This window comes from Vicugna pacos, chromosome 3 (genome assembly GCF_048564905.1).
Source record: "Vicugna pacos chromosome 3, VicPac4, whole genome shotgun sequence".
In the NCBI taxonomy this organism is placed as follows: Eukaryota; Metazoa; Chordata; class Mammalia; order Artiodactyla; family Camelidae; genus Vicugna; species Vicugna pacos.
In genome coordinates, this window is record NC_132989.1 from 50,094,383 (window position 1) to 50,114,641 (window position 20,259).

Genomic DNA, 20,259 nt, shown 5'->3' on the forward strand with positions numbered 1-20,259 from the left:
ATCTGTTTTACTCTATCAAATAGGTTGGTGGAGGGAATGGGAGTAAGGAGTGGTTACAGAAAAGACAGGACACCCTCCCAGGTAGCCAGATTAGCACATGAAAACCTTTGTATAGATCTGGTCACCAAACCATATTGTGCTTTCATATGAACTAACTGAATATATGCATAGAATCTGTATTTTAATTACCAGAAGATTCAGACAATTATCAGCAATTTGAAGGCGGAACAATTTCTTAGAAGGTGGCAGGAATCCAGCTGTGCAAATCAAGTTAAGAAGTAAAACTCCAGTCTTTTGGAGGTGAAGGTAAGAGGGGGAATGAAAACTGCCAAGAATCCAACTCTTCAGGGCCACCGCATGAAGTCCAAGGCAGAAATGCAGACATAGAGGAAATACAGGATTAGGGTAAGGACTAGGTCTTGGGGGAATATCCCACAAGGTCATTTGATGATAAGTCTCAAAAACTGAACCTTCTCAAATTCCTCCTGCCCAAGATGAGGAATAGCCCAAAGACAGCAACCGAGCTACTCCTAGGGGTAAAAGCCAAAAGGCTCCAATTTGAGAAGACAGACTTTAATGTCTGATGACTTGCCCAGGAAGGGAAAGACTTCTTTGCAGAACACTGAGCAGTGAGAAGAATACTAGCAGCATCTAGTGGCCCACCTGTGTAAGTGCCCCTGGAGCTAGGTCCTACGATCGAAGGAGCGAGATCCTAAATAAACACAGTGAACTACTGAAGGATGTTAATGGATCTTTTATTTCTGGGGGAATAACAGTGGAAATAGGGCAACTGTCTAGACTACCATGTTCAAAGCATTGTGGGGAACAAAGAAGCATAAGATGTCCAAAGAGTTTAGTATAACTGTATTCATCCTGCACAAGTAGACCCAGTTAGACCAAAATCAGTAAAAATCATGGCTAAATATATTGCTCTTTTCATATTCTTGATCAACCAATATGCAGAGTATTAAAGTAATGAAGAAGTAATTTCGAGAGACTAACATGACACATGACGAATTTCCTGCTCTCAAAGTAGATACGGCTACAGAGCCTACTTAGATTCCATTTCTGTACCTATACCTGGCATTTTTAGCCACCTTTGTGCAGTAGCAGCTCCATATTGTAACATTAAACGGATGACGAATTTTTCACTGTTCGCTATTTACTCACCTGTCTAAGCCATTTATCCTATGTCTATGGTGATTAAACATAGTTTATGCTAAAGAGTTCTGAAGAGTTGCTGATATAAATCATTCAGAAGACTTATTCTATCACGGAGACAACTCTATGACAATTTTGCCAAATATCTGTGCATAAAAGGATATAGGTATACTTTTTTCAAAGGAATGCACATTTTAAATTGTCAAAATGATCTTAAAGGAATGAAAGCAGATTCTTGAAAAAGAAGTGTCTAATAACTGAAAAAAAAATTAATTAAGCTCCCCTTTAAAGGTAGAAAAGAAATGGACATTACCTGAATTCTCATTCACTTGACTGTTTTTAAAATATTGAGGAGCTATTTAAATCTTGCCCCTAAGTGCTATCTTAGAATTTCGCTTTGATAACTAAGAGTCACTCCTTTCCTGAATGCAGCATAGTTGCAAGTTTCTCTTTAAAGCCTTTTTCAAGGCAGTTCTTTTTATTCACAGCTCACTTCTCTTCTTTTCTTAATTAGTAGCTTGAATGTGATTTTCCTTTTTTTAAATTGAGCAGGCTGTGTAGCTAAATGGTGTTTTTGACATTCCTGCACTGGGGACAGATTCAAGACGAAGGCAGAAGACAATAGAGATTGACTACATACTTCATGGCCCCAAACCAAGGAAAATGCTGGTAATTACAGGAATTCGGCAACACTTTGTCTCTTGGCATCTGTACTTGGAAAAACAATGAAATAATCATGGACAAATATGATGTGAAATGTGTTTATGGAGCAGCATGTTTTATTAACACTGAGCACTGCAGAGAGATAAGCACCACTTACTAATTTTAAAATTTCTATGAACTGTGGCAATTAAGCCTAATAATTCTTTAAAGACTATAACAAAGATGAGTCCATTTCGTACTGCATTTTAGAGGAAAAAAATGAGTAGGGTGCTAAGGTTCAGTTTGGTAGTATGCCGCCAGTGTAATTTTGTGCTTTTCCTATCTGGTATGATTTGAAAATGGAAACATTTCCTAACACGCTAGTCTTAAACTTAAGGATTTCCTGAGCTCACATTTTTTCTTTTTTGCTAGTTTTTTCTTTTTTGTTGTTGTTGTGGAAACTATTCCTTAGGGGTCTTTTGTATCTTAGATGTTAATTTTATAGAGTGTTACTGAACACCACAGGTGGCCATCAGGAAACAATAAGTCTAACTGAATAAAGCATTGACTATATTGTTTCTTCCAGAATAGTCATTTTTCCATTACAGATTTTTCCCAATAACAACTAAAAAAGCCACTGATTGTTTTTAGTCTTTTGATGAAAGACTAGGGGAGGTTTGTTAGAGCGCTTAGCAGAGCAAAACTGCGTCTTCCACTGCCTTAGCCCAAAGATGACAGGTTCAGACTGGATAGCAAAACCACCAGAACTTGCACTGAGGATTAAAAACACAGACAAGAACTGAATTACTGATCATTGATAAAGGTTTATGTTAAGGAAAATTTAAATATATTTTAGTTTATTCCCTATGGGGGAAACAAGACATTTCAATTAATTAATAGAAAACAGTGCATCATCTATTTTCTTCCCTCCATATTCCTGTGTTATCTTTTGCAATTCATTGTCATTTCCTGAGCAATTTTAAAAGATAAACTTGCATATTTTACTTTGTAGCAAGAGAAATAAAACACAATGTATAGCTGTTCTCTGAGCATAAACCAGAGAACGCCAAGCTTCATTCATCTCTCTCCTCACAGAGCAAGTTTATTATGGCATTTATGCTGAAAAAAAAAAACAAATCATTCCTTGTATTTGATATAGAAAAGGCATGTTGCCAATAATTTCTGAGCCAGAATTCTGTCAGCAGGAATGGAGTATGATTGCCTCCCATCCCCATAACAAAAAACTCAGATGAGTTAATTTGCAACACTGTCCATTGCTTGTATTCTTCCTGCATTCTCAGAAAGATTATTCCAAAACATTAGTACATATTCCATAGTTGCAGAGGCAATTTCTCATTAGACCTGTAACTTGATAGAGAACCATACTACGAAGGAATATGGAAAAGAAGATTGTGCCAGTAGCATATTTTCAATGCCTCTCTTTTTTATTTGCATCCACAGTTGAAGAGGAACAGAGCTGGCTTTGGGCAAAAAGATGAAGTTGGAAGTCCAGCTTCTTTCTTGGTCTCTAATCTTCCTGAGTTGTGAATTCTCCCCAGCATCCAAAAGCCCGTTCTACCCCAACACATACACATACCTCAAACTCTTTTTCCTCTTTGTTTTAGGTCAAAGGCTTACAGTAATTTTTGATTCCCAGCACAAATGATTCTAAGTCAAAAACTGACTTTCCCTGAGATATTTATATTTTAATCCAAATTTCTGTTTGTGAGATATAAAAACTATCTCCAGTCAAAGAGGGGGAAATGTAAAAGATATTGTTTAAGGAAAAAAGATAAAGCTGAGAGGGGGAAACATAATAAATTTTTGGTAGAAGTTCAAGCAGGTCTCTTTTGTTTTGCCAAAAAATTATACCAGCCACCTCTCAGAATCGGTTCTGAAGCCCAGCTTGCCCAATTGTGTCAGAGAAATGAAAGTGTGTATAGAAGTAATCAACACGAGGAAGGCCCACATACTTATCCTCACATTTCCATAAACCTCATGCAACTGCTCCTAGTTAAAAAGAAAAGGAAGGAAGGAATGGAAAGAGAGAGGAAAGGACAGAGGGAGAGAAAAAGCATTTTCCACTGGGAGCTATGGGCCTAAGGAAGCAACATACAAGAATCATCTGTTTCTTCTTACTCAGAATTTAGGTTCTGAAGTCCATTTATGCGGTGAGAAACACGTAAAATCAACCAGCAACAATTTTGCTCAATGATACAGCATTTCAACAAGTTCAATGTTGACCCAGGGCTGTTCTGTTCCCTCCAGTTTTGGAGGCAGACTACTGCCCACTGTGAGAGGCATGAGGCAACTGATTCTGAGAGAAAGTAGAATTCTGTCTCGGATCACGCTGTGTGCAACATTACTAGGAGAAGGGGATGACACAACTGTTCACTTCTACAGCCAAAGAATCTGGTTTGTCCGCCCCACTCGAGCAGGATGAAATAACTTTCCCCAACAGGAGTACCCACTGGTTCTTGACCCACAGGCTCTGCTTCTTTAAATCAGTTCTAAACCTCAGTCCTCTAAGACGGGTCCTTCTGGGAAAGGAACCACTAGTTATGCTCCTAAAGAATCTTTGAGATGAAAAGCAGCAAGGCAGGGAATAAAGGAGACACTGGCAGGAAGAGGGGGGCATAAAACTCTGGCATTATGTTTTCGCTAAAGCACTGAAGACAAGTACATGGGGATCTAAGGTATGGTGATCGTTAAATGTAGCACTTTTTCTTTTAAACTGTGTTCACATCTCTGAGTGTGAACGAAAGATGGTTAGACAGTCGGTGGTATTAGGAGGAACTGTGAACACTGACATAGTTTTAAGACACTGGTGAAGTGATAAACAGAAAAGAAGAAACCACAAATCTGATTTCACTATGAGAAAGAAATGCTAGTTATAGAAATTCACATAACTTTCATAGCACTGATGACCTTTTGCTGTGTAGGATAAAAGGTACATACTTGTCAGAAAGCATGCTAGATTACTGTTGCTTTGCTTGACTTCACGCATTCTTGCATGCTTGGTATGTGCTCTTCTACAAGCCCGGCTCACTATTGTTTTTAGTCCAAGTAACTCAAAATGTAATTTGTTTTGTTTGCCGTCACAAAATTGTTATTTAGGAAAAATGTAAATTTATAATTCAGCATTACTGATAGTATTAATATGAGTGCTTTACCAAATAACTACAAGAAGCCTCTTTAACTTATTTATGAGGAACCAAATTTTCTTTTTTAGAAGAAAACATTATACCTATGCAATATGTATTGTGGTTCAGAGACTGACAGTTTATTACATTTATTGTGAAAAATAGTGCAAATATTATTCGGCGTCAAACTAGCACACTCTATAAACGCCATCAGCTTATGATGATGGAAGTTTCCCGTTCACTTTGTAATTCAGTGCAGATGTTCCTGTCCAGGGGGCTGCTTTCTTCCATGTAGTGATTCGGTGAACCAGGATCCATCTACATTGTAGGTCTTCTTACCCTAGGGCTTCGCAGTCCTCTTCACTCAGCCAGTAGAAGAGGAAATATGTAAAGGGCATATTTATTTTGTAAAAGCTTTGCCTTAGAAGTGGCACATCATTTCCACCACTATTCCATTGCATTTTGCTTGACTACCACCACTTAGGGATTTGCTGCCATCATTTTTGTTTCCTCCCAGGTCTCCTAGTTCATAAAAGTTATTCTTTTGTCTCATTTCCCATCAGGAAATCAAGAACACAGGCACTGAGGAGGACAGTGATGAAAAGGTAAATGAAGGTCACTTATTGATTTTAGTAATCAAGTTATTGAAGATCCTAGTATCAGTACGATTGTGGGGAAAAAGGCTGAGTTAGGAGCCACTGATCCTACATCCTTATTCCATTGGCATCTCTGCCCTTAACTTGTTGGGTAAACTTGGAAAAATAGTGGTGCTCTTTGAGCCTTTGTTTTCGTAGTTATAAAATAAAGGAATTGCACTAGGGACAACCTCATGAACCATAATTTGAGATTAAATTACTACATAAACCTGCATTAATCAATAATCTCATGGTCTCGCCACTGATAAACGTATGGTTCATTTATTCTTTTTGAAATATTAAAAATAACTCAGAGAGTTTATTATGAGTAGTACTACTACCACTACAACTACTATTGCTATAATTTGAATTAAACTGACTCTTTATTGAGACTTTACTATATTTCATCCATACAGCTAAGTAAAATATATTTATATATCAAGCTCAATCAGCCATAAGCAGCACAATTGAGAGACATGCCACGCCAGCTCTGAAACCGTAACTCGTGGCCATATTACACTACACTCATAGACCACACTGTAGGGAGCCACTGGATTTTCATTGGGTTGTTCTACCAATTTTGTGTATCTGTGAACTCAGACCAAAGAGTAAAAAAAATCACTCTGGCCCATGATTCCACCAAGCGCCCTTCTTCAATTTGAATACTCTGTCTCAGTTTCCTTATTAAAAAAAAATAAGTTTGTGTAGCTTACCCTACCTCCCTCAAATGCCTTAAGTACCTATTAAGCCACTGCTCCAGAGCAATAAAACACCCAACTTCTGAGAATTAACTATATGAACAGAAGGTAATGAAGCCAAGTCAATTATCCATGGTAAGAGATGACAAGGAAAAGTAAGGCTAAATTAAATATACAGGTGTCCCCAGACCACATTTTTACCATTCACCTGAGCTCTTAACTAGCGCTAATAAGCTGCAGAAGAGATCTGAATTTTATCACGTTACCTCTCCACCCCCTGCTCTTCTCTGGTTTAAGTGCTAATGGGCAGTCAACCACCCTTTAAAGGGCAGGAAAAGCAGAGGCTGGACTGTGCAATCAATAGACTGGATAATTAGCCCTTGAGTAATTGAAAGGTAACTGTCTTATATTAACTTCACCCCATTACTCCCAGAATATGAACAAGTTGGACATGACTATGAGAAAGCAGAAGAAAAAAGGAAGGGTGGTGAATGAACAGTTCTTTACCTTGGGGATGATGTGAACTCTAATGACACGAAACCAAATAACAAAAGCAGCCTTGCAAGGTAACTCCAGACATGACAAGATGGCCCACAAGAGCTGCCAGGGAGCTGTTTCCCCTCAGTACCAAATTATTTTTCTCTTTTCTTCCTACAACAAAAGATTCACTCCAGGCTTTGGCTACGTTCCCAAAAGATTGGGTAATTAAGCAGGTAAGATTTCCAAGGAGAAATAAATATTTTCCAGTTACTAGACACTGTCATTGGGCTTTGATTCAAATGTGTATAATTTTTGAACAGGAAACATAATGAAAGAAATGTTTCACAAATTAATATAAAGCCCAAAGGCATACCTGGCAGCCTCTTACATGAAATCATTGTCTTTCATAAGCCAGGAATGTCGAACGGGTACCCGTCTTGGAAAATGCTTTTCTCCCTGTAGTATTAGCACTGGTTTTACAGAAGGAAAATACAACTTGAAAAAAAAAATACATATAAAAATACAACCTAAGTCTATTATTTTCTAGGTGTGAAGGCATTTTAAAATATAATGATACTAGTTTCAGCATAATCAGTGAAAATAATGCCTCTTATTCAGAGGTTGAGATGCTAAAGAGAAGGGTTAAATGACATGCATAATTTCACAGAGTGACTAATTCAAATTAGAGGTTTGGATACAGATGCTGGGCTCTCGGACCAGAATGCCAAACTACTGATCTCTAAAAGTAATGGGAAACTCTGAAAGGGCAAACAGCTTAAAAGCTGAGGAAATTCCCCCAAAATATAACTTTAACTATGCAATGAGAGTGAGTCAAGCAAGCCCAGGTTAAATGAATGACAATTTTAGGATGTTGGAAAATAACTGAGCCATCATTGGGAAGAATGAGCAATTCTTTTCTCTTACGGTGTTGATGTGTTTAGGGTGATCATTCTACACGCTCTTGTCTGTTCTCCCTATAGCAAAAAAGTAAGATAATGGTTTAACCAAGCGATGGGGGATATACTTAGTGAGATCACAGTTTATATGAACTTGACTTTGGAAATTTGAAGTAATGTGATAAAAATATATATATATATTAAATCTCATTTTATGCAAAACAGAAAATAACATGCATATCAAAAAATTAAATATCTCAAGAACTGCTTAATTTCTAAGATTACGGTGAGCTGGCTGAAGTTTAAATTCATTTGAATCGGTAAATATTCCTATTACCTGAACAACACATTTTTATGTTTTGTATATGATTTGGGGTGCATATTATGTCATTTTCATGTTTGCCATCAGCATGATTTAAAATCTTTTTATAGTCTTTATTTTTCAAGTGATTAAGTGGTCATGATGGTGCTTAGTTCTAGGGGGAAAAATCCTGAAATCAGTATTTGGTAGTAAAAATTGGAGGCAAAAAAATATTGAGATAAAGGCTGTGCCTGTTATCAACTTATGGCCTGTTGGCTTCAAATACATTCTTCATTGCCTGCTCAGTGCAAAAGGAGAAGGACCCTTTAAGTATTGTTTTCCTTTGCTAGCTGGCATGATGCTAAGCTTTGTCAACAGGGTGTGCGGCAAGAACACTGCATGAGAAAAGGGCTTTTTCTTCTTGGTCCTGGTGTGCTCCTGGGCATGCTTCTGCAGCACAAGTAGTTTCTCCAGTACCACGTACCTATACCAGCAACACAGAAGCTTCCATAGCATCTGCTCCTGCCATGTACGTGTATGGCAGTAGCTGAACCCAAAGGCTAGAAGCTTCCCTAGTCATCTACCTTGGACAGTTTTGTAGTTGAGGACCTCATGGTGAAAGCTTTCCTCAGCAACCTCAGAGGTAGATATCTGACAAGTTCTAAAAGGCAGATTTCTAGCAAATTCTACCAGAGCAGCAACACAGGATTTATCTGCCATCCAGTGAGCTACAGCCGTGGCATCTCCTTCAAGGTCTGCATCTCACCTTGGAGATGGAACTCTTCCTCAGATTTTTCGTCTCATCCCTAGGAGTAGAGGCTGCTCTTTCCATTAACTGATCCTATATTCTTTAGAAGTTTCTATTATTAGCCAATCCCTTGAACTTCCTTTGTTCAAATCACTCTGTGGAATCTGTCTTCCAAATGAACTCTGACTGATACAAACTGTAACAGAAACACTGTGATTCTCCATAATATGAATATTACAGAGATCACTGTAAATATCTTGGAGAAAATTCTGAGAAAAGAAAAACAATTTTTAAAATATGCCAGAAACTTGAATATTTATTCATTTGAAGGAGGCATTCATTGTTTATATTTATTCTTCTAAGAAAATTTTTTTGAATTATGGTAATTTTAAATTATGCTACACTTTCAGGAACTCATTCCTTATATAATGATGTCCTATACACACATGTAAGCTTTCTAAAATGTTGTTGATATCTTACATCAGCCAAAATCTCACTAAGTGTTGAGCCTGCAGTTTAAACATAAATATAACACTTTATAACTGTAAATACAAAACTACACATGGCCAAAATTATAGAATGTTTAAAATATTTTAAAATTGAAATGAGGTATGGCTTTGTCCTCAAAGCAACATTCTTTATGCCTCTCCTACCAATACCTGCATCATGCTGATCCTGTCTGCTCAGTCAAGTGTCTTTTTTCCTTGCACTGAAAAGGAGTCACAGGGGGAATAAACTACTAGGCAGAATGGATCAGCATCCAGCTTGCAGGCCTTTGTGAATATTTACAGAGCAGTTGAGTATGATTAGCCAAGTCCTTTTCTCAAAGCACTGTTTTGTTTAGCACGTGACCAGAACAGTATCTGAGAAAAGAAAACTCTGTGTATATATGTGGTTTGTGTACACACGCACATATATGTACACAGGCTCACATCTCTGTAACTTTCCCACTGACACTTTTCCTGTGATATTCTCAGTCTCCTTCTCAGGCCCAGTTCTGTCTTTGGTCTCTCATTTTAGGTATCATACAAAGTCTAGAACTAGACCTTATTTTTCTTGAGACATGAGAAGTGGAAGCAGAGTTTACGTTATGAAAGCAAGGCAGGCTCCTTCAAGAGAAATCAAGAAATACAGATAAGCAATGGTCTATACCTCATACCCACAATTCCTCTCACTTACTCAGAGTCAACTTCTGTCCTCACCGTGTACACACATACACATGTATACACATTCACAAACATAAGTCACATTCTTTAGGCTTTTTTTCTAAATATGCAATATATGTATTTACTGTTTTTCTAATAGATTCTTCCAACAGGTCCATTTGTATTTTCTATTTCAGTACCACAACATTTCAGTATTGAAAATAGTACAAGGTTAAATTAGATGACTAAAAGAGGAATATGAAATACGAAAGAATTTCTTTGAAGGAACCCTGGAACTAGGAATATTTATTTTCTAACAAAGCATTGTATTGACCAAACAAATTGCTTTTGGCTAAGTCCCCTTCTTTTGAAGGAAAATAGCATTGTTTGCAATAATTGGAATTATTGAAATGCAACCAAAAATGCATGAAGTATGTCCAGATATGTCAGAAATAGTGGTCAGGTCAAAAGTTTAAGGTTCAAAACACTGATATTTGGAATAGGAAACATCAAAAATAGATCAGGCCAGTTGGCTCTTACTAAATCTTATATATTATTCCATGTCCCAAAAGAAAAAGTTGATATAGCTATCTCAGAGTCAGTTATGAAAAATCACTTTGTCTTTTTCACACAGATTGGTCATAATGAACTTAAGAAATTAAATAACTTAATGAATTAAACATTTGCCATAGAATCAATATGTACTTTCTAAGGCTGTGTGTGTGCGCGTGCGCGCACGTGCACACATGTCTGTATCTAACTTGCAGGGAAAAGGCAGTCTCTAAAATATCTCAAGCAAAGGCTGTACTTTGTTATACAATCTAATCCCAAAAAAGTACCTTCACTAATATGTAAATTCCAGAATAGATTCCTTTCTTCTACCAAGAAAACTAAAAGGATCAGATTTGTGCCACCATTACTAAGAATGAAATGACATTCTACATTATCCCAACTTGAGACAATAAAGAATTTCCTAGTATGTAATGATTTATTTTTGATGCTGAACATGCCACTTGTGGAAGTATATGACCTGATTTAACATATGTTTCCAAAACATTATGTTGCTATCAGTAAACAGAATCTCTTATCAAAATTGAATTACAGAGTTAACAGAAGTAAATAAATTTACTTAAAGTCTAGCCAGAAATTAAAAACACAATATTTTTTACAGATATCAATATAAAAGAATTTTCATCCTATCTTTTAGTATTAACATACTGCTAATAGTTTTATTTCCAACATAAGAAGGTAACCTGAAGAATCATATATTGGGATGTTCAGGTTTTTAAAGGCAAATCTGGAAAAGTTCCCAGATGATATATTTTCACAATATATTACATAAAACTCAGAGGTTTCAACTGACCAAAAAGTAAAGAAGAATCAGTTAAATTAAATTAAACTTACTCTCCATGGACAGATGATTCACCTAGGGAAATCTCTACATAGGGCTATACCATTGCCTGGCTTCTTTAGAAGTCATGAAGTCATTATAATTAATCTCACAATATCCTGACATTTAAACCCTGCAATTCCAAATACCTTACCAAAATACCCATATCACAATTTAACAAATCTTCAGAATCATTAGAAGAGTGGAGTTTTACTTTTCCATTACATGAAAACCCTGTTTTAAAAGGTATTCAAACACGTTCAAAATTAAGATCTCTACCCTCTAGGAATTAAAATGTGATTAGGAAAAGATACAAATGTGAAAATTACAAAGAGAAGCTTGTTTTAAGAGTTACCATTCAAACAGTAAACCTTTACACATGTATATAAACTATGGTTTCGACCCTAGCCATAAATATATCCTTAAATTACTATAGCTAAAATGCTTCATAATTTTTGAACATTATTAGTATATAAGTAAAATATTTTGCTGGCTTAAATAGAGAAAGGTTGTCAGTAATTTCAGACTGCTTTCCTCTTAGAACATAAAACGTTGACTACAAGGAAACCAAAACCTCAGAGACAATATCTCCTCAATCTACATTACAAACAATTGTTGGGATGAAAGTATTAAACAAGATGAACACTACAGTTCATCAAGCACTTAATTATGAATAACTGAAATCTTGAATCCTATAAACAAATGAGAAAACTTGGGCAATGAGGTTGTCAGGGAGGGGGAAATTTCCCTCTCCACCTCTTGAGCTCTTGTGTCTGGACTAATAATAAAATTGATACAAGACAGATCAAAGGAGATAAATTTTAATTTGTGCACATGAAGAGCTCATAGAAATAGGACCTAAGAAGTGGCCAAAGCAGGAAGCTTTTATACTTCTTAGACAAAGAAACAATAAATTTGTGAGGAATTGACAGGACAAATAACTTACGTTTTGGGTGAAATTAATTAATTAATTAATAATTAGTGAGGAATCGAAACAGAGTGTGGGCTTAGGTTAGTAAATAAAGAAGTAACAAGGTACATTTATACAGGTTTCTCAGGCCGAATTCCCCATCTCTAGCCGTAAGGGTGCCCTACCAGGAGTAGGGAAGGCACCTTTCATATGAGAGATTTATTTCTTGCTTATAGGAAGACATAGAGGAGGGTCAACGCATTCCTCATGCACCAGCTCTTTTGTAAGTAATTTTAATTCAAAATAATCAATACACCATTGAGAAATATTTTGGGGTGGCCTGCCATGAGCCCCGACAAGGTCAAACCTCTGATGTAGAAACTCAAGGATAGCCTCAGTAAACAATTGCAGTGTATATTCAGAATTATAAACTGTAAACAGAATAGAGGACTTACAAATCTTCCAGAGATATTTTGGATGGTGGGGAGATAGATAACCTCATTTTTGTATTTCACAGACACATACACAAAATAAACGTAAGAGTCACAATGATCTCAAGAGGCCCACTGATGGCAAAACCACAGATGATTTAGGATTAAAAAACATCGTTTCTCCAACATGCAGTAACTTAATCTTTTTTCAGGGTAGACAACAATTGAGGGGAAAAAACTGCACACAAACAATGGCTCTAAACTGTGGAGACAACAGTTTGGAAGTACCCTTAACATTTGGTTTATAATTATAGAAAGTTGGATTCCAAACTTCCCTGATTTGGGGGAAACTGTTATTTGATTCTTAAGTGTCCTGAGACTCTACCTTCACTGCTTCTCAAAGAAAAGTACCAAACTTTTCCCTCTTCAGAAGTCTGACTTTCCCATGATACATTTTGAATTGAACCATGGTTGACAGTTTTATTACAAATATGTTGCACTTGTAATTGTTACACCAAAGAAAGTGATTGAAAAAAATTTGCAAAGCTATAAAATTGGACTTTAGTTCTATGGAGAATGAACAAATAAATGTTAGCTTTAAAAATAATATCCTCGGAGATGTATATATCAAGTCAAAAAGATTCAAATATGATTTATTACTCACTTTGGGCATAGCGCTTTCTGATTTGGGAAAAAAACTGCCTGAAATTATTCCACTTTACATAAGTGGTGACAAATCACTACTTATAGATTTCTCTCCAAAAGTCTCACTGTCCATGACATAAAAATTGCTTGAAAGGGTTCTGTGTGTTGCTATTTTAACATCTCCCACCACACTATACAAATGCCAGTCTGACCATTCTGCCTTTGGGGCTTTCACGAAGCAGCTTTCTTTAAAGGTTACAGGTGATGTTATGCCTTCTAAGAATGTCAGCTCTCTTGACAGTAATTCATGATGTCAACATAGTTGATACTAAAATTTAGGTAAACATTTAATTTGGGAGAGGATTCTATTCATGTATGCTAATTGTTTCATATACTAGTGTTATTTTTAACAAAAGCCATCCTGCTTCATTTGCATAGCTTTGAACTTTTAATTCTTTGGTATCTTTCATTAGGTAAAAACGACACCTTTAGACCTCTGGACTGTTAGACCTGACTAGAGGACAGATTTTTCATTTAGAAATAATATTCAGTCACACCTGGGTAATGGGGTAATGGAGACTTTGTCATATTCTTCATTAGAAATTCTCTTCTACAAAAGAGCAAGCTATAAAATTTCAGTAACTCAATTTGTGGTTAGAAGGGATTGAATTTTGTAACATTAAAAAATTATTTTTATGTTATTTCAATTTTAAAAAGCTGAAAAATGTATTATAAGCTTTACTGTGTTCTTACACAACTCAAAAATTAATTCCCATAAGAAAAATAAGTGTGACAAGCTGAGAAAATTATTATGCCTTTTTTGAATTAAAAGAAAAGTTGCACATAAATTCAGTTTGCAATAAAATGAATTCTAATGCAAATATGCAACATTTTATTTTATCCTGGTGTTGAGAAAGGTTTATTTTCAACACTGGAGTAGCAGCCCACAGACTAAGCTAATCAGTGATCTAAACTGCATTAAATCATTCAATTACAAATTAGGTATTTTTAAATTTTTTTCTACTAAAAAACAAATTAAATTGTCACTAACTTGTATTTTGTTTAAGAAGAACTGGAATGGCAGTTTGATAATGCTATTGACAATGATTTAATGACAACCAAAAACATACCTTAAAAACTTAAACTGTATCCCACAAAGATGCAGAAAAATATATAATTTAAAAGTTAATAGTGTTGCTGAAAATACATATGTAATTGTGGGTAGTTTAACATTACAAAAAAAAAAAAATTAAATGACCCAAGTCAATGTTCAGCCAGGGGAAAGTCGTAGGCAAAATAATAATATATCAAGGTTTTGAAAATTCGTAAGACCACAACTGAAATAAAAGCATCATTTAGGTTTATTATACCGTCACATGAACTTTGTGCCCAATTTCCCATCTGGTTCATAAGAATCAGGAAGCAAAGTCTGATTGCTCCTATTCAACACTACAGGACAGCCACCCCACTGCTCAACCCCGTCACCCTCCCACCCCCCACTGCACCCCCAGCCCTGTTCTGGGTTTACCACTGACCTTCATGCTGCAGAATTCCTAAAGCATTTTTTTCTTCCTTCTTTTGTTTTAGCAACTTTTTAAAAATTGAAGTACAGTTGATTTACAATGTTGTATTAGATTCTGGTCTACAGCATAGTGATACAGTTATACATATATATATATATATATTCTTTTTCATTATAGGTTATTACAAGCTATTGATTATAGTCCCCTGTGCTCTACAGTAGGACCTTGTTGTTTAACTATTTGTTTAAAAGCATTTTTGAAGCATTCCAGGAAGTCATTTGTTGTTGGGCAAAGTTTAAGAACCAGCGTGGGTTCTCAGAGTCACTTTTTACATTATAGTCTAAGTTAGTTTGGACTGTTGTCAGACTACATTCCCAATATTTATGACTTTCCAACCTTAAATTTGTGCAGACATCTCTGCTAAACTCCCTCAGATGTGAGGTATGATAACCGTGGCACACTGCCATCTCACGTGCAATCATCAACTTAAGTTTACCATCAATATATAATAGTCTCTCAAATGTGCCTTTCTAGTTAGATATTTGTTTAACCTTCCACTCCTGAGTACCAGGATTCCATCTTAGTTTATTTGGCACCCATCCTTATTGCAGGTGTAGCCTTCTAGTTGGCAGCCTATATTATAATGCCTTTTCTACCCTCAAATCCTACCTCTGGCTAACTACAGCCAAACTCTAAATCATGTTGTTATTTTTTATTGGTTCACCAAACTTGCAGCAGCTTCAATGAGTTCGTAAATTTAAGTGTTTAAATTTTAATGTTAAAAGTAGCATATATCCTTGCTGCAGGTATATACCATCCCAATAGCATACATACTTAAACAGAAGAAGATGTAAGGAGAGAGGGAAAGAAATAAGGAGGAAGGGAAAAGGGAAGGAAGAAGGAAAGGAGGAAGGAAGGAAGGAAAAGTTCTGCCCTTACCTACTTATGTAGCCAGTTGATTATGGGGAGAAAATTTACCTGCCTGAGTATCATTATTTTTTTCAGTTGTAATGTGTAAAACATTGTTTTATATCATTTTATTTTTGCAACCATACATTTAATTGAATCTGAGGCCAAAGTCCAATATATTAAACAAAAGCTTGGCTGTCCAGTTCTCTGCTCTCTGGCTCCCTTAGAAGATAGTATGATAATACCCGGAATAAGAAAATAATAGCTACATGTAATGAGACCTTACCAAATGTCAAATGCAGGTGACTATCAGAGCAGAATGCATTCCGCTATGATAATCACATACATTATCCATTTTTCTAGCAACATAAGCTGTTAATGTGGACAGGGAGCAGTACGTAGCATCAGTTAAGTGGCTAGGATGTAGAGTGAGTCTGCTGGGGTTAGAATGTCAAGACTAACACTTGCTTAACTGTATCATTTGAAGAAGTTACTTAATTTGTCTGTGCTTCAGTTTCTTTACATGTAAGATAGAAAAAATATTACCATACCTATGGGTTTAGTGGTGTGGAGTTTAAATAAGAAAAAGTATACAAGCACATAATAAACCCTCAGTGCACACCAACTATTCTTATTAGATCCAGTTCATAGGTTAGAAAAGCGAGGCTCAAAGAATTTAAGTAACAATCCTAAATCATACAGCAACCGAAGGTCATAGTTAAAACCCAGCCCTGTTTGCAGTCCCTAAACCATGCTTCTATCCACTACACTAGACGATTTCTTAAATCTTCACCTGGAGAGCATCCATGATTCTGTGATATATTCACCCAAAGTCAAGTTAACACACTGTTCTTATCACTTTAATTGGCTTCTGTTTCTGACAAACTGATTCTCAATAATTTTAAAATACAAAATCCACCTACTTTGATTATCAGTATTTTTAAATTATTGTTAATAGGCACATATAAAAATAAAAACCTTTTAAACAGGTTCACAGTATTATATCATATGATATCCCACAATCACTTTCAATGATTCTTGATTATCAGATTTTTTTTTTCCAGTTTTTTTTGGGGGGTTGTTTTGTTTTCTTACCAAGACTACACTGAAATAAATATTCATTTATAAAAATCTTTGTGTACTGGCATGACTCTGTTTACAAGAATTTCTAACATTGATGTCACTGTGTCAAAAGGTATGTGCTTTATCTTATGCTAGATACTGCCAAATTGCCCTTCAAAAAAGTATACCAATTTACATGCTCAAGTGAGCCTCTATTTCCCTTATCTCTTAACATTTTTTAAAATAAAAACATAATTAAAGAAAATTCAAACCATATCTGCAAGTATATTATGTTGGATGGTTTCTTATTATTTATTTGTACTCCACTATGTTTTTCAGAAGACCTGAGGTAGCTTATAACTTTTACATATAAGTGGGACTGTTCAGTTTAAAATATAAATATTAATACATACCAATAAAAAGAAGGGCAGATACATCAGAAAATTTGGAAAGACTTATTCCTGAATACCTGGCACTTTCAGGCAACAGAGACATGGTAGAGAGTTAAAACAGACAAGTCCTTGGTCTCACATAGCTTACATTTTAGTAGAATTAATACAAGTAAATTAAAATATGAATAATTAATATTTCAGCTAGAGAAAAGGGCTATAAACAAAATAAAACAATGCAACAATAAGTAGGATTACTGTAAATAGATCAATCTTAACAGAGAGACAATATGACTATCCTTCTGTACCGGAGAACAATTCAAACAGAAGCAATCAGTAGGTTTTTAACCACCAACTGGAAAAGAGAAAAACTCTACTGGAAGAGAGATGAGCTACTTGGTGGATCCATCTCTTTGGCAATAAGGGAAAACAGGCAGAGGAATACAGTTAACTTACGGCAAATCAATCACTACATTAAAAAAAGAAAGAAAGAAAGAAAGCTCTCACTTCCAGATGATATGTTTGTCCTGTCATTTTTCACAATTCATGGGAATCACTGATTCCTAACCATTGACTGTATGCTATGTGGAGACAGAGGGCATTAAATCTCATATCCAGTGAAGGTCAATATGAAGAAAGTCAAAAGAACAGGAAACAACCAGACATTCTTCACTTCTATAACTGGCTAATACAGAGAATACCCCTTTCAGTGAAATTGTTTTCAGGCTTCTCGGAAGACCTCTGAGCTTTCATTCCAAAGTAAAGATATGAAAGTTAAGTAAGATTTCCTGAAAGTCAGTGATGAGGGGAGACAACCAGTGTATTTATGAGTCTCTTATATTGACACATTTGAAACAGTAGAATGTTAAGCAGACTACTAATTCACTGGAGAAATACTCCCAGTCATCTCAGGTTTGTTTACAACAACAGACAAAGGAGAGACGTAGCTCATAGATCAGCATGTCATAAAACGGAGACAGCTCACTGCCAAGGGCAAATTTAGAACTCTGAATAAGGAAAAGATACGTGCCACGGAGCACCCAGACACAGAAATCCAAGTGAGATAATGAGGGTGTCAAAGTTATAACTGCCATATATAGTACAAGAAGGCTCATAAAAAGAAACTTAATTCTACTGCTGTAATTAGAAATTAATGGAAGAACCTCAACAAAACCTTCAGAGTAAAAATACAGCCCAGGGGAATCCATCTGAAATGATTTATCAAATTAATGATTAATTGTCAAAGGACCTACACACGCAAAAACAGAGAAGATTTTTAAATTATGTATGTACAATTCTATGATGATGAATATGAAAGCATCAGTGAGTTGTACTCCTTTCTTGGGAGATAGTTATACTTAGTTCAAGTAGAAGGAGAAAAACCTAAGGAAATCAAAAGTCTCAGAAAAAAGGAGAATTGCGGGAAAAAAAATCACAGAATGTCTCATAGGGGAGGGAAATTTCCCCATCTTTCCCCTTTAGCTCTTTTGGATGGCAATTAACATGACATAAGGCAGATTAACAAAAGAAAGTCATATTTATTTTGTGCATACAGAGAATCCACATAAGCATGAAGAATCCCAAAGACAGTAAGGCAAGGAGAGGTGTATATATATATATTATTCTGGAATAAGGAGAAGAAATTAGCGGTCAAGACTGCAGAAGGAAGTAAAGTAATTCACAAAAAAATGAAAATAAATAATGTTTGGCAAGCAAATGTTTACTGGACCATCTAGAGACAATGGGACACAGAGAGGACTTTGATCAAATGGGCCTTGCTGGGTTCCCCACCATTTACCACACTTAGTTCATACTTCACTATAGTTGCCTATGTTAACAGCGCCTTCCTGGAACAGGCCTTCTATCTGAAATTCTTTCAGGCAGTAAGGGCAAACTTCAAAGACTTCCTGAGTCTTTTGGGTCTTGCTTGTTTTCAGGTCTAAACAATTGGCACGCCAGACTGGCACATCTTGGGGTAGCTTGCCCTGAACTCCACCAGTCTCAGATGAAGTTTTACTAGGAACTTCCTTCACATTTTCAGGGAACAGGTAACTGGTTTAAATGCCGTTGAAGAATACAGGAAAAAGCAGCTTTTGATGGAAGGCTCATCTGAGAGTTTGTTGGTGGTCTGATGGAACTTCCTCGTAAAAATCGGCATCCTCATCCAAACCCACCTGGAGAGGAACATCTTTCCTTAAGACTTTGTTAGCAGCAATATTGCCTTTTTCCCAGTTCCCTCTCAATTCCATTCTAATCAAAAATAACATTAACCAGAGGGGTGGTGAGAGGAGAAGTTTTTAATATTATGTTTCTCAGGAGTCTTTGGCCTCGCTCTTTGATGTTCCAAGATGTATACCAATAATATCAAGTCCCTGATCCTAACTTTGAAGAGCCTTATTTACCTTATTGTGACCTGTGGGAGTAATGTGAACAAAAAACCTTCTAAAGCAATTAGTCTGGAACAACTGAAAGAACAAAGGAACAACAGGAAAGACATTATGTAAATGTGCGGCTTTTCAAAACCATACTGCCTCGAGAACAGCATGGTCAGATGCCTAGCAGAGAATAGCACAAGGAGAACTTTGAAAATGTTCTGCTGTTTTATATTCACTTACAGATTTGCTTTAATATTAAGCCTCAATTTGATTAATATTACACATTTGACACATACAAAAATAACCTTTGAGAAAATTCACTTATGAATATAGATACAGATATTTCTAAATAAGATATAAGCAAATTAAACTCAAAAGTGCATCTACCATGACCAAGCTGGTTTTAATTTAGGAATATAAAGATTTTACAATCATAGAAAATCTCTTTTAATAGCAATGTGTTCAAATAAGGGAACACTTCTGACAATTTCCATAGACTCCAAAAGGACATGTGATAATATATAACACTTCCGATAGTATTTGAAGAAATGAGCAAATTTCAATTCACCTTTATGTATCTTAATATAATACTTCTGGTAATTAAATTCTAAAGTTTTTAGTGACGAGACTAGAATATTGCTTTCCCAGTATTATTTAACATTTTTCTAAATGTTCTAACTGCTGGGCCCACTAACGCCCTTCAAAGTTCAAGGACTCCCATTTCTGGGCTCTCAGATGTCTGCCTGTGATCCTTCAAAAGGTAAAGTACATTCTTT

At 35.9% G+C, this 20,259-nt stretch overlaps 1 long non-coding RNA gene across 10 annotated transcripts in view; it reads right to left on the minus strand.

Annotated features, from left to right (window-relative positions):
- Positions 1-20,259, minus strand: part of LOC140695602 (uncharacterized) — a 280,415-nt gene that overhangs the window by 59,427 nt on the left and 200,729 nt on the right. The gene's annotated exons all lie outside the window — the stretch shown is intronic.